This window comes from Asparagus officinalis, chromosome 8 (genome assembly GCF_001876935.1).
Source record: "Asparagus officinalis chromosome 8, Aspof.V1, whole genome shotgun sequence".
In the NCBI taxonomy this organism is placed as follows: domain Eukaryota; kingdom Viridiplantae; phylum Streptophyta; class Magnoliopsida; order Asparagales; family Asparagaceae; genus Asparagus; species Asparagus officinalis.
In genome coordinates this window covers 66,040,062-66,055,836 of record NC_033801.1, presented here as the reverse complement: position 1 = coordinate 66,055,836, position 15,775 = coordinate 66,040,062, and positions in this window count along the sequence as shown.

Here is a 15,775-nt window from a genome sequence, read left to right as displayed (position 1 = left end):
GCCTTAGGCCTAAATGGACAGCTCTACACATGGCAAAGCCGTGTCGCTCCCTCGTGAGGGCCGTAGGGGAGGGGGGTTAACGGGTTGACCAGTTTATGACCTGATTAATAAATGAGTTCTTTGGGTCGACCTATTTGTGATCTGACCCATATAAAGTAATGCATACCAATTTATTATGGGTCGGGTTTTGTTGGGTCATAAATTGAGACCCTACACAGAACAAAATTGTTAGTTTGGGTGCAAAGAAAGCTTTTATTCTTCATCAAATAAATGTTAGCAAGGAGAATTTTCAAGATGGCGGAGCATGACATGCATACGCTATTGTGCCAGAATAAAGTTGTGGCCCACTCGATATAAAATTATCTTAATTTTTATGGTATTTAAATTCTTATTCTATAAGGAGTTGTAGTAGATTTAGATAAGATTATATCTAGATAGTTTTCCTGATGGATGGAAACTATTTTTAAGAAGTATTATCTTTTAAGAATTCTAGTTATAACAGAAGAGTCCTAGCCTAGCCTATAAATACAGCCATAGTCTCTCCATCCAATTTAGAACTTTTTGGTAAGATTATCTCTAGTTTCGATCTAATTTTTTGAGTTATAGATATATCTAGACAACAATTGCTAAAGATTTGAATTCATTTTAGATCTACTAAACTGACATTGGTTATTTAGAATTCAAGTTTTATTTCATAGCATTAAAGTTTAATTTTCTTGATTATTGCAGCTATTCCTACTGCTTATGTTGTTCCAAAACTTTGAAGTGATAACTTTGATAATTGGAAAGACAAAATCCTTTTCTTATTATGGTGCATGGATCTAGACTTGGCGCTTTGTGTGGATATACCACATGATCCTTTGGAGGAAAGTTCGCCACATGAGAAACAAATGTATGAACAATGAAAAAGATCAAACCAATTGAGTTTGATGCATGTTAAGTATCATGTCAATTAGAGCATCCTCTATTCCAGATTATCCTAAGGCCAAAGATTATTTGAAAGCCATTGAAGAAAAATTCGTTAGCTTGGATAAAATTTTGGCTAACATCTTGATGAACGGAGTTTCAAGTAAAACATTCAATCATTCTAAGAGTGTGCATGAGCATATTATGGAAATGAGGGACAATGCTGCTCAACTCAAGTCTCTTGATATAGAAATTTCTGAGTCATTCCTAGAGCATTTCATTTTGAACTCTCTCCCTTCTGAATATGAGTCATTTAAAATATCTTACAACACGCATAAGGAAACATGATCTGTGAATGAATTATTGAACATATGTGTTTAGGAGGAAGAGAGACTAAAATATGAGAAGTCTGAAAGTGCTCATTTGACTACTCATAATAAATGAAGCACCGAGAAGAACAATCTTGCTCAACAAGGACAGAAGAAGCAAAATGTGCTTAGGATGAAATATTGCGACAAAGATAAATGCTTCTTTTGCAAAAAGGATGGACATTTCAAGAAAGATTGTATTAAGTGTAAGAAATGGCTCGTAAAGAAAGATAATTTCATCTTTTTTATGTGTCATGAATATTTTTTTGTTGAAGTTCCAAAGAATTCATGGTGGATTAATTCTAGATCTACAATCCATATTGTCAATACCATGAAGTGCTTTCTCAATATAAGGAAGCTAAAAGGAAATGAACAGTGCATCTATTCAGTAAACTGGATGCATTTGCAAGTCAAGGCTATGAGAACCTTCAAATTGATTTTGAATGCTGGTTTCACATTAGATTTAGAAAATGTCTTTTACGTTCTAGAATTCTCTAGAAATTTAATTTCAATTTCAAAATTAGTTTCTGTTGGTTATGGTTTTTATTTTGAAGGAACAAATTTTGATATTTTATTGAATAAAGTCCATGTTGGTAGTGGAAACTTAATTGATAATTTATATAAATTTGATATGGATCCCACGTTTGAATCGACTTATTAAATATGCATGTTGTTGTTGGCATAAAGAGGAATTTTATTCATGCGAACTCTTCTACCTTATGGCATAGAATATTGGGACACATCTCCATAGAGTGAATTAAGAGATTAGTAAATAATAGATATTTAAAAACTCTTAATTTTTCTGATTTTGATACTTGTGTGGATTGCATTAAGGGAAAGCAAACTAGCAAGTCCACTAAAGGTGCTAAGAGGAGTTGTAGTATTTTGAAAATCATACACAATGATATATGTGGACCTTTTACTACTCCTTGGCTAAATGGTCAAAGATATTTTATCTTATTTATTGATGACAATACTAGATATATGCATTTTATCTCCTTTTTGACAAAGTAGAGGCATTTGATGCCTTCAAGAGCTATAAGGAAGAGTAGAGAAACAAAAGGATAAAAAGGTTAAAATCGTAAGATCTGATAGAGGCGGAGAGTACTATGGCAAGTACACAGAAAAGGGATAGATGCCAGGTCCATTTGCAAAATTCCTCAATGAAGAGGATATCATTGCCCAATATACAATGCCCAATACACCACAACAAAATGGTATATCAGAAAGGAGGAATTAGACATGGTGAGGAGCATGATTAGTAATTCTAATCTTCCTGAAACTCTTTGGAGTAAAGCCTTGAAAACCGCAGTGTATATTTTAAATAGAGTTCCATCTAAAAATGTTCCTAAAACACCATCTAGACTATAGTATGAATGGAGCCTCATTTAAATCACTTGTGAAATATGGGATTGTCCAGTTGAAGTGAGGATTTGTAATCCATACATAAAGAAACCTAATCTAAGGACAATCAATAGTTATTTTAGCGGCTATCCAGTTAGCTCCGAGGGATATCACTTTTATAATCCTTCACACTCTACAAGAGCAGTTGAGGCTAGAAATGCTGAGTTTCTTGAAGATTTTGAACCTAGTGGGAGTGCATTTCCTCGTAGGGTAGAATTTGAGAAAGTACATGTGGAAATCGAGTTGCATAAGGATAGAGATTTAGTCATTTTCAAGGAAATCAAGCAGATGACCTTGACGAGCAACCAACCCACGAAATTGAAGTTCATAATGAAGCCCTTGTTAATGTAAATCAAGAGTTAGGATTAAGAAGGTCCTCAAGGGAAAGAAGATCACTTATTTCTAGTGATTATGTTGTGTATCTTTAGGAGTCTGATTTTGATATCGAATCTAAAGATGATCCGCATACGTTTTCACAAGTCGTTAATGGAGATCAATCTACTCTTTGGTGTAATGCCATGAAATAAAAGATATAATCAATGGTTAAAAATCAAGCCTAGGATCTTGTTGAATTACCAAAAGGTGTTGTGCCTATAGGCTGCAACGGGTCTACAATACCAAAAGGGACGCTTCTAGTAATGTCGAGCGATATAAGACTAGACTTGTGGCTAAAGGTTAAATTCAAAAGGAAGGAACTCATTATCATGAAACCTTCTCTCAAGTTTCTAAGAAGGATTCATTTAGGGTTATCATGGCTCTAGTAGCTCATTTTGATATAGAGTTGCATCAAATGGATGTGAAAACAACCTTCTGAATGAGGTTTTTGAGGAAGAAGCATATATGAGGTAACCAGTAGGATTTTGTGATGAGAAAGATAATTATTTAGTTTGCAAGCTAAAGAGATCTATTGTGACGCCCCTGGTTTTAACAAGGCTGCAGTCCAAGGTGAAACCAAGAATGTCAAACCTGTCATGCACTACACCGTATAATAACACGTTTTACCATCATAATTACTATCTATCTAGTGGAATCAACAACAGGTGTAGGTACAAAACATGCAAGAGGGAATATACAAAAGAAATACTAAATAACAGATATTCTGAAGAAAAATCATCACCACAGATATAAATGGGTAAATCTCTGAGAAGAAAACATCTGAACTGATACAACTGTCTCACAATGGGAATTAAAATGAAATGATATTAAGGTATATCACCTTTACAAAACTAAAATGATAACTCAAATGTTCATAAACACATCCACTGTGGAGTTCTAGTATAACTACTAGTAATATAGATAAATAACTACTAGAGCATCTCTATCAACCTACGGCTCTCCGTGCACCTAGCTCGTTACCTGAAATGGGGGAAACAATGAGCGTCAAAGCGCTATAGCGAGTAACATCTCAACCAATCCCAGAGAGAAGGGCTAGAAGGATTAAAAAATAGCTACTAATACATATAGATAAACAATCATCTACTCTGAAATAAAAAGGAGGTTTGGTATTTAGAAATTTACAACACGAGCATGGTACGTCGAGCGAAATAATCCAAACAAGGAAACCCTCATGTATATACCATATGTCTCAAATTATAAAACCCTAAATACTAAATCCAAAAGCTACAGTGTGGATCAATAATGAAAAACAGCTCCTCTAAATACCAAATCCAAACTACAATGTGGAAATATAACTTCATCTCCAACCATACTTTCAAAGATCTGTCATATGTTAACGCGTAAATCTGTAACAGCTTAAAGTCCAACACGAGGACTTCAATAGCTTATAGTCCAACACAAGGACTTCAGTAGCTTATAGTCCAACACGAGGACTTCAATAGATTATACTCCAACCAACACGAGGACTTCAGTAACTTATAGTCCAACACGAGGACTTCAATATGCAAATAATATTAAAACCACCATATTTACTGTTCACTCTAATATTCCGGTAAATAAATCTAAGACTCATGCCCGTAGTTAACTCATATACACAAATCTTAGTGCATATCAATCTCATGCAACCGAGGTATCTCGTCAGCCACACAAACACAAGTAACAACATGCACATGCACAAAAGTACACAATAGTCGATCGCTATCCACCACAGTCGACCGCGCAGAGAGCAGAACACTTCTACTCACCCGCACGCTCGACGATCGACCGCCCCGGTCGACCGTACAGGAAACAAAAACTTCCTGTTTCTGCTGCGCGCCAGACGATCGACCGCCACGGTCGACCGCGCATGTACATAAAACCTTCTGCAAGTTTTTCTGCTCTGAGGGTTTTGATTCAAAAACTTTTATATGAAAATATTAAACACTAAAACTCCTATATAGATAATATTCCTCAACATTTAACATTTCTAAAGCATATGAAATAAAATCTAATCACTATAGATAAAAGGAAAACATTCTTGGATACGTGTAAACATGTCGCAATATATAAAAACAAAGATTTTTCATTTAAAACTCTTGTTAGGAATAAATTTTAGATCTAGATCTTCATTTAAAAAATTCGTGGGTGGATTTTTATAAACCAAAACTTGATCTTTACATCATATACTATAGAGATTCAACTTTATACACAAAATAACATTTTAGACTCAAATAAACCATGTAAAAACTCAAATAAAATCATTTAAAAAGTGGGTACAGAGTTGGGAAAGATGAAACTCACCTGAGGGGTGTTGATGAACTCCCAAAAACATGTGAGAAAGATCCTCGATGCCGAACACCGTAAATCCTGCCTTCTCCTTGCTTTTTGCCTCATGAAACTCCCCCGAGAACACAAGTTTAGGGCTAGAGTTTGAGAGAGGAGGAGAGAGGCTGCTAGGATTTGAAACATAGGAGAAAAGAGGTATTTTTTATGCATAAACATGTGTATATATGATAACAAACCCAAAAAACTACTGCTCAAAACCCGAAACCCGAAACTGGAAAACCCATTCTGACTAGAAACATACTCTTCGGTATTTTGGCTGTAACTTTCATATCTGACCTTGGAATGAGGTGATTAAAGATTTGTTAGAAAGCTCCTGAAGATACCTACAACTTTGGTCTTTACACATTCTCAGATTCTAACTACATCAGTGTGTAAAATATAGAAACTCATAATTGGTCATTATTATCAGATTTCTCTTTTGGCCTTTATGCATGTTTTGCACATTTGCACATATATATATTCACAAATATATATTGAATTGATCTCAAATCAATTCTTTGCATGTTTTGCACATTTGCACATATATATATTCACAAATATATATTGAATTGATCTCAAATCAATTCTTATCATATACAAACATCAAAATATCAAATATATATTGAATTGATCTCAAATCAATTCTTATCATATACAAACATCAAAATATATTATTCTTCATTATATGACATATTTATCATTATTTATTATAAAATATTCAAATTTTTTTGGGTTTTACATTCTCCCCCCCTTAAAAGAATTTCGTCCTCGAAATTCCGCAACGTATCTTAAGAGTTAATAATATGTGAAAAGCATTAAGAGGAGATAATCCAGATAAGAAAACCCTCCCGTATACATCTCATACTATTAACCCCTAGATATGAATCACTAGCAATATCTATGCTAAACAATCTAAAATGTGGATATTCTCACTTAACCCCTAACTAAACGGAACTAGTACGTTGGGTGAAAAATACAAACAAGAAACCCTCACATATATACCATGTGTTCCGAATGATTAAGAGCTAAGTGATAATACCTCCATTTTAGTGTTAAATATAAATATGACTATCCAAATCATCATAAACCATGAGAAAATTATAATCAAATCAATTTACATTCCAAAAAGGTGTGGGTAGTTGCATATCCTCTTCGTACTCCTAAGAAGCCTCCTTAGCTCTTTTCCGAAACACTTGAACTTTGACTAATGAAATCACATTATTTCCAAGTCTCTTATTTTCTCATAACAGGAATACGAACATGAATCTCAATCGTAGTCAAATCATTATGGAGCTAAATCTCCGGCACGTATAATACTTGTTATTGTTCCTCGACAAGTAAATACTTCTTAAGCATCAAAACATGAAAAACATAGTCTATACTTGACATTGATGTTGGAAGATCTATTCTATATGAAACTGTTCCAACACGCTGGAAAATCTTGAATTGTCAAACATATCTCGGGGTAAGTTTCCCCGTTCTACTAAATCGCCGAATTCCCTAACATGGAAATCTATAACACATACCCGCAACATGTCCTTCAATATTTTGTTTACTCTCTCTGCCTGCCCATCTGTCTGTGGGTGAAATACACTGCTATAAGATAATTTGCTACAGAAAGAAATTTTGGAAACTCCTCTAGATATGTGAAGTAAAAACCGAGCCTCGATCTGATACAATCGTTTCAGGAACTCCTCGCAATCTTACGATCTCTTGAAATAAATGTTTTTTGCATAAGTCTCCTCCATGTAAGTTGTCCCCACTAGTATAAAATATGCTGACTTCGTCAACCGATCAACTATCACCTAAACTGAATCGTCTCCCCTTCTTCTACATTGGCAATCATTCAATGAAGTTCATAGAAATAACTGCCCACTTCCACTCCGGAATAAGTAAATGAAGTAGGATCCATGTTGGCCTCTAATATTCTGTCTTCACTTGCTGGCAGTAGAGTACTTAGTTACATACTCTGTAATCTCCCTATGTATGTCGTTCTACCAAAATGTCCCTTCGAGTCCTTGTATATTTTTGTTGTGTGTGGATGCATTGTATATCTGGTGCAATGGGCCTCATTTAATAATTCCCTTTTTGTTATGCATTAGTTGACATCACTAATTAGACTATCATCCGAAATCCTACATCGGCCCCAACCAAATCGGCCTTAGGTTCTTCGGAAATCTATTCCTTCCGAGATTGAATTCAAGTGTCCTCCGACTGAGCTCTAGTCACTCTATTACTCCAAGATAGCTACAATGGCATAACTCCCCAAAAAAATTAATATGCACTGGTCCCGCCAATCTTTGGCCTAAATTCAAACTGGTTAAGAGTATAAAGATATTGACAAAACAAGCACCTCAAAGTCGCACTCCAGTATCGACGCTTCCTACTCGAAACATCCACTACGACGTTCATCCTTCTCGGATGGTACAGAATTGCGAACTCATGATCCTTGATAAACTCAATCCATCGTTGCTGTCTCTGGTTGAGTTCCTTCTGAGAGAAAAGGTACTTCAGACTCTGGTGGTCTGTGAATAACTTGAACTATAATCCATAGGAGTAGTGTATCCACGCCTTTAGCATGAATACCACCGCTGCTAACTCTAAATCATGTGTGGGGTAGTACTGCTCATGCACTCTTAACTGATGATATGGCTAAGGAATCTGACCTCAGAAATCCAAAATTTGCATTTGCTGAACTTAGCATATAACTGATGCTCCCGCAAGGCCTGCAAGGTTAAACGTAGATGCTGCTCGTGCTCTCCTCCAATCTCGAATAGATAAGAATATCGTCGATAAACACAATCATGAATTAGTCCAAGTATGGACGAAAAACATGACTCATCAAATCCATGAATACCGCGGCATATTGGTAAGCCCAAATAGCATGACCATAAACTCAAAAGACCTATATCGAGTCAGAAAGGCAGTTTTAGGAATATTCATCTCCCAAAATCACAAAACAACCAAAATAAAGATAAATCTTTGAGAAATACTGTGCTCCCCATAGCTGATCGAACAAGTCATAAATCTTATCTAATCTGGATAATAAACTTGTTCAACTCATGAAAATCTATACAAAATCATAAGATACCGTCCTTATTCACGAAGAGGATCGGTGCTCCCCACAAAGAAAGACTCCGGCAAATAAAACTCTAAAATAATAACTCATTTGTCTAAATCTGTAGCTCCCTCATCTCAACAGGTGCTGTACGATAGGGTGCTCGGGATATCGATACTGTGCTCTACTGCAACTCGATGCAGGACTCAACCTCTCTCACCAGAGGTAACGTAGGTATGTCCCAAAAGACATCCTGATAAATTAAGATAACTCTAGTCTCGCACAAATCCGCACTCCGATCCCTCAGCATCACCTCCTCGACATATGCCAGGAATGACTTCACATTCTGGTTACCCTATGAGGTTGATACTATCTATACAAACCCAACAAATGATCACTAGCTGACTGTTTCAGTAAAACAGTCGATTTTAACATGGTATAATGATAGCCAATCTATACCAAAAACGACGTCGAAATCCGACATCTGTAACACGATCAGATCTATGAGAAACTCGGACTCATCTAGACTAATGACACATCTCCTACAAATACTTCTCTTATAGGGATACCTCTCCTAGAGGAGTAGAGGCTGATAACGGAACACCTAAAGAATATGCTACAAGCTAAAGCCTATCCACGAAGGCATGAAAGATAAAAGAAAGCAAAATTCCTGAGTAAAACAAGGTCCGAGTTTGAAAGAAAAATCACGAAGAAAGCTTCGCTCACACCATGATCACGTGGTACAGCTATATAGACTATGCCGGTGATGAAAAAAAAATAGAACCATCTGTCCCTTAGGAAATCTCTTGGATAACGTAAATATGGTCTACTAGCCCCTCAATCCTTAGAATAACAAGAAATACTTCTATTCTCTATTGATAGCTATAACAGTGGCTCTGAGACTGTTGACCCTGACCTCTGTCATGCTGGTCTTCTGCCGGTGTATTGCGACAATCCTCCGATCTATGCCCGATCTTGTTACAAACATGATATGTATCCGAATTCTTGCAATGCTGCAATGCTCTTGAATCATTTTGTGCTCTCTTCTTATACTGTCCTTATGCTGGTGGTAAAAATCCTTACCTTGCTGCTAGGGTCTTCTAGATCCCGCAATAGCCCTTTTGCCCTTGCTATCATCACCATACTGGTTTTGATTTCTTCACTAACTTCAGGCATATCTCTCTGCTTTAATTAAACTAGCTATAATTGCTTGTTGAAGGAGTAAACAAAATTCTCCCAAATAAGTGATATTCGCTGCTCCTGCGAAAATTTGAAGTCTTTACTATCCTTTGTTGCCATTCCCTAATGATGTCCTCTATGATGAAAACATTTAACCTTTGGTTTAGTACTGAATCGACGTTAAGAAATCTTCACATATTCATTTTATTTATAGGCTGCACATGAATCTAGTGTGCTCTGAAACTATAATACCCTTTGTGTCTGAAACTATAATACATGAATCTAGTGTACTCATTAGTATTACCTCTTCAATAGGTATAACTGGTACAACGGGTGGTGGATCTCTAGAAAGTGATACTGCTGGTGGAAATGAATAACCTCTCGCTTCTCGAGTGTTCCAAAATCTTGCTGCAAACGATGTTATAAAGTCGATCAAATACTATGGAGCTTGCTGTAGCTCGGCTCCGCTTGCCCAGCTCTCTAGGTACGAGTTTTACCTCAACCATATCCTCATCCCGATATTTATAATGTCAAGAGGAGAGCTTAAATGACACAGTAAAGGAGATCACAAATATATACACATATATGACATAATGTATCACGATAAGTATTCAGGAATTTACTTTTCAATCATAAGAAAAAAAATTTATAATTTTCGAACATACGTATATAACGTCCTCACTCACTATAGAAATTCTTAGCGGACTATATACATGAATCCTAAGAAACTCTATTCTAGCTCCACGACTCGACACAGGATGATCCTAAGGATACTGGAAGTAGAGCTCTGATACCAACTGTGATGCCCTTGGTTTTAACAAGGCTGCAGTCCAATGTGAAACCAAGAATGTCAAACCTGTCATACACTACACCATGTAATAACATGTTTTACCATCACAATTACTATCTATCTAGTGGAATCAACAACAGGTGTAGGTACAAAATAGGCAAGAGGGAATATACAAAAGAAATACAAAAGCTACATTGTCGAGCGAAATAATCCAAACAAGGAAACTCTCATATATATATACCATATGTCTTAAATTGTAAATCCCTAAATAACAAATCCAAAAGCTACAGTGTGGAGCAATAATGAAAAACAGCTCCTCTAAATACCAAATCCAAACTACAATGTGGAAATATAAATTCATCTCCAACCATACTTTCAAAGATCTGTCATATGTCAACACGTAAATCTGTAATAGCTTAAAGTCCAACACGAGGACTTCAATAGCTTATAGTCCAACACGAGGACTTCAATAGATTATAGTCCAACACGAGGATTTCAGTAGCTTATAGTCCAACACGAGGACTTCAATATACAAATAATGTTAAAACCACCATATTTACTATTCACTCTAATATTCCGGTGAATAAATCTAAGACTCATGCACGTAGTCAACTCATGTACACAAATCTCAGTGTACATCAATCCCATGCAACCTAGGTATCTCGTCAGCCACACAAACACAAGTAACAACATGCACATGCATAAAAGTGCCTAGCGATCGACCGTCGTCCATCACGGCCGACCGCACAGAGAGCAGAACACTTTTGCTCACCTGCACGCTCGGCGGTCGACCGCCACGGTCGACCTCGGCGCGCCTGGCGGTCGACCGCCACGGTCAACCGCGCAGGTACAGAAAACCTTCTGCATGTTTTTCTGCTCTGAGGGTTTTGATTCAAAAACTTCTATATGAAAATATTAAACACTAAAAATCCTACATAGATAATATTCCTTAGCATTTAACATTTCTAAAGCATATGAAATAAAATCTAATCACTATAGATACAACGAAAACATTCTTGGATACGTGTAAACATGTCACAACATATAAAAACAAAGATTTTTCATTTAAAACTCTTGTTAGGAATAAATTTCAGATCTAGATCTTCATTTACAAAATTCATGGGTGGATTTTTATAAACCAAAACTTGATCTTTACATCATATACTATAGAGATCCAACTTTATACACAAAATAGCATTTTAGGCTCAAATAAACCATGTAAAAACTCAAATAAAATCATTTAAAAAGTGGGTAAAGAGTTGGACGAGATAAAACTTGCTTGAGGTGTGTTGATGAACTCCCAAAAATATGTGAGAAATATCCCTCAACCCAAACGTCGCAAATCCTGCCTTCTCCTCGCTTTTCGCCTTATGATACTCCCCCGAAAACACAAGTTTAGGGCTAGGGTTTGAGAGAGGAGGAGAGGGGCGGCTAGGGATTTTAAATATAGAGAAAAGAGATGGTTTTCATGCATAAACATGTGTATATATGACAGAAAACCTGAAAAACTACAGCCCAAAACCCGAAACTGGAAACTGGAAAACCTAGTCTGACTAGAAACATACTCTTCGGTATTTTGGCTGTAACTTTCGCATATGACGTCAGAATGAGGTGATTAATGATTTGTTAGAAAGCTGCTCAAGAGACCTACAACCTTGGTCTTTTATATTTTCTTAGATTCTAACTGCATCAGTGCGTAAAATATAGACACTCATAATTGGTCATTATTCTCAGATTTCTCTTTTGGCCTTTGTGCATGTTTTGCATATTTGCACATATATATATTCACCAATATTTATTGAATTGATCTCAAATCAATTCTTATCATATACAAATATCAAAATATATTATTCTTTACCATATGACATATTTATCATTATTTATCATAAAATATTCAAATTTTTCGAGGTTTTACATCTATATATGGACTAAAACAAGCCTCATGTCAGTAGTATAAAAAGTTTCACAATGTTATCTCCTCATATGGATTTTATGATAACATCGTTGATCTATATATATACCCTAAGGATAGTGGGAGTTAGGTTATATTTCTAGTCTTATATGTGGATGATATTCTACTTGCAAGTATTGATTTAGGTTTGTTACATGAGACAAAACAATTCCTCTCTAAAAACTTTGGAATGAAGGATTTAGGTGAAGCTTCTTATGTCATTGGCATAGAAATTCACAGAGTTAGGCCTAAAAAAACTTTAGGACTATTTGAAGGGCCTACGTTGAAAAGGTATTAGAGAGCTCTGAAATGAAAGATTGTGCATCCATGTCAACATCTATCATGAAAAGGGATAAACTCAGTTAAGATCATTGTCCACAAAATAAATTAGAAAAGGAACAAATGAAGAGCATACATTATGCATTTGTTGTAGGTAGCTTGATGTATGCACATGTCTGCGCTCGACCTAACAGTGGATTTGCTGTAGAATTATTTGGTCGATATCAGAGTAATCCTGGTATGGAGCATTGGAGGGCCACTAAATGAGTCATGAGATATCTAAAGGGAATCACGGACTACAGATTGACTTACAATCATATTGATCATTTGGTGGTGATTGGTTATTCATATTCAAACTTTGCTGGATGTGTAGATTCAAGAAAATCTACTTCAGGATATGTCTTCCTTCTCATAGGAGGTGCTATATCTTGGAGAAGTACTAAGCAAATAATTGTTGCTTCATCTACCATGAGGCAGAGTTTATTGTGGTATATGAAGCCACCACATAAGCATTATGGTTGAGGAATTTTATCTTAGGTCTCAAAGTCATTATAACTATTGTGAGGCCCATGACGATCTATTCAGTGACCGTTTTCTTCTCTAAAAATAAGAAAAGTGGAAGCCAAAACAAGCATATCAACATAAAGTATCTTAGTGTTAGAGAGAATGTGAAACAAGGAGTTGTGTCCATTCAACACATTAATATTGAGCTTATGATTGTAGATCCAGTGATTAAAGAATTGCCAGCAAAACAATTCCTAAGTCATGTGGAGCATATGAGATTGTATTAGGTCGTTATGTGTTTATTTTTCTCTCTAATTGTTTTTTGACTTTTTCTGAATATTCTTGGAGAATAAAGTTTGATTGTGTATGTAGGGTCAAAAAATTTATGATTGAATTCCTGTTTTAAGAAATGAGTTCGATCGCTTAGTACGAATCGCTTACAATCACTCACTCTCGATTACAGAGGAAAAGAAGATTAATTTGACTTCTTTTTTGTTTAAAAGTGAGTTCTTGGTGGCGAAAGGATTCCTCACTCGATGCTTGAGTCGAGCTTGCTTCCCGTTGACGATCAGATCAAGATCACTTTAACCCGAGAAGAGAATCAGACTTTGTTGATGACTTAGATTGTTAGAAATGAGGTTCGGATCTTAATCTTAAATCCCAAAGCTCTTCCTCTCGTGTTCCTCGTTTGCCGTCCTCCTTTTATAGCTACTCATAGCTATTTATAGGCCTTTAGTGCGTAACTAATGTGCTAAAATTGTGGAGTCATGGCATAACTGATGCGCTTAAATCGTGGAGTCGTGGCGTAATTGACTTCTTGGATTTAGCTCAAATGGCTGACTGAGTTTTCGGAGCCGTTATAGCTAGATCTCCCACAAATGACGAGCCTCGCTGTATGGCAAAGTTCATCTGATTGAACGAGCCTTAATATGCAGCGAGGTTCATTTTCTAAGGCTAACTTTACAGTATAGTGAACTCTATCTTCACCGACACCATCTGACGAGCTTTGCATTTACTAACGAACTTCGTCTTCGATAGCTGAGTCCAACTACGTAGCAAGTCTTGTGAATTTCCTTTAGATGAGCCTCATCTTCACTAATGAGCTTTACGTCTGGTAGTGAGTTCCGAACCTCGTATCCATTGACGGGTTTCGAACCTCGTTTCCAATGATGAGTTTCGAACCTCGTTTCCAATGATGAGCTTCGAACCTCATTTCTAATGACGAGCTTAGAACCTTATCTTCAATGACGAGCTTCATCTTCCAGAATAGCTTTGTCCATAGTGATAAACTTTGATGTTGAGCTTCACGATGCAGAGAACCTCATCTTTTGATGTCGAGTTTTGCTGCATGATGAACCTCGTCTTTTGATGTTGAGTCTCGCTGCTTGGCGAACCTCGTAGGTGAAGCTGTCAGGCGAGCTTCAATCAGTTTAGGCGAACTAAGTTGTCAGGCAAACTTAGCATTGTAGGCAAACTTCAATGTTCAGGTGAAGTCCAGTCTTGCAGATGGACTTAAGAACATGTTACGAAGAACGAATTATAACTTTTAAATCGTAAGTCAGAATTAGACGAATTATATATAAAAATTGACCATCTCGAATAGACGGAGCCGACCAAACCCACCCCAAAGGGCTCGGTTTGCTCCTATTTGTTTCACCAAATTCCTTACGATTTGAGAGATATTAGCATTTTTTTGTTAGTTTTGAGCTTCTTTGTTAGGAATTAAGGAAATTTTTATTGCCTACAAAATCCACTCTAAAGTTTTCACACTCAAATCAGGTTGTATGAGGTCTGAAATACTTTGGATCTTAAGGCCTACAAATTGAGCATTATTCATATGAAATGAGGAGTCTTCGAGCAAACTTACCCATTCTAGTAAAGTTCAACTTTTCAGATGCTGCTAATGATCGCCATCTAGAATTTTTAGCAAACCCTCAGCTATCAACGGACTAGATGTGTCTTTACCAACTGACGTTTGAGTTGGAATAGCTATGCTTTTACTCTTAGCATGGTAAGTTGTCGATGAGTTTTTCTTAGGCTTAATGCTAAGATTTCTCCTCTATCCTTAGCCATTCAAGGTGTTAGATTAAGTGTTCGAGCATGATTACAACAAGTTATAATCGAGTTTAGTTGTGTCGTTTGTTATAACAACTCAGCCTGGTATTTTGAAAGCAAGGATTATCGCATGGTAGGCCTGTTGGGTTGTGGTGAGGTTGTTGATGAATAGTGACTCATCACATGGTAGGTTATTATTTAGGAATAAAGGGTAGATAGGGGTTCATCGCTTGGTAGGCCACTATCAATGAACAACATTATTTGCAGGAATGACTGTGTAGAGGTAATCAAGTCGTTCAGTGCCGTGAACATATAACGATTGTGATTAAAATAGCGGCACATCACATAGTAGGTCACTATTTGCGATCATTCTAAGGAGATAGAATGTTTGGAAAAGACCATATAGTGAATCATCGCATGGTAGATCACTATCTTGATCGAGTGACAAGTAGGTGTTCATCGCATGGTAGAACACTACTTGGCGAGGGAAATTAAGTCACTCAGTGACATGGAAGTATAGCGACTGTAATTGGAATAGTAACACATTGCGTGGTAGGTCATATTTTTTGATCATTCTAAGG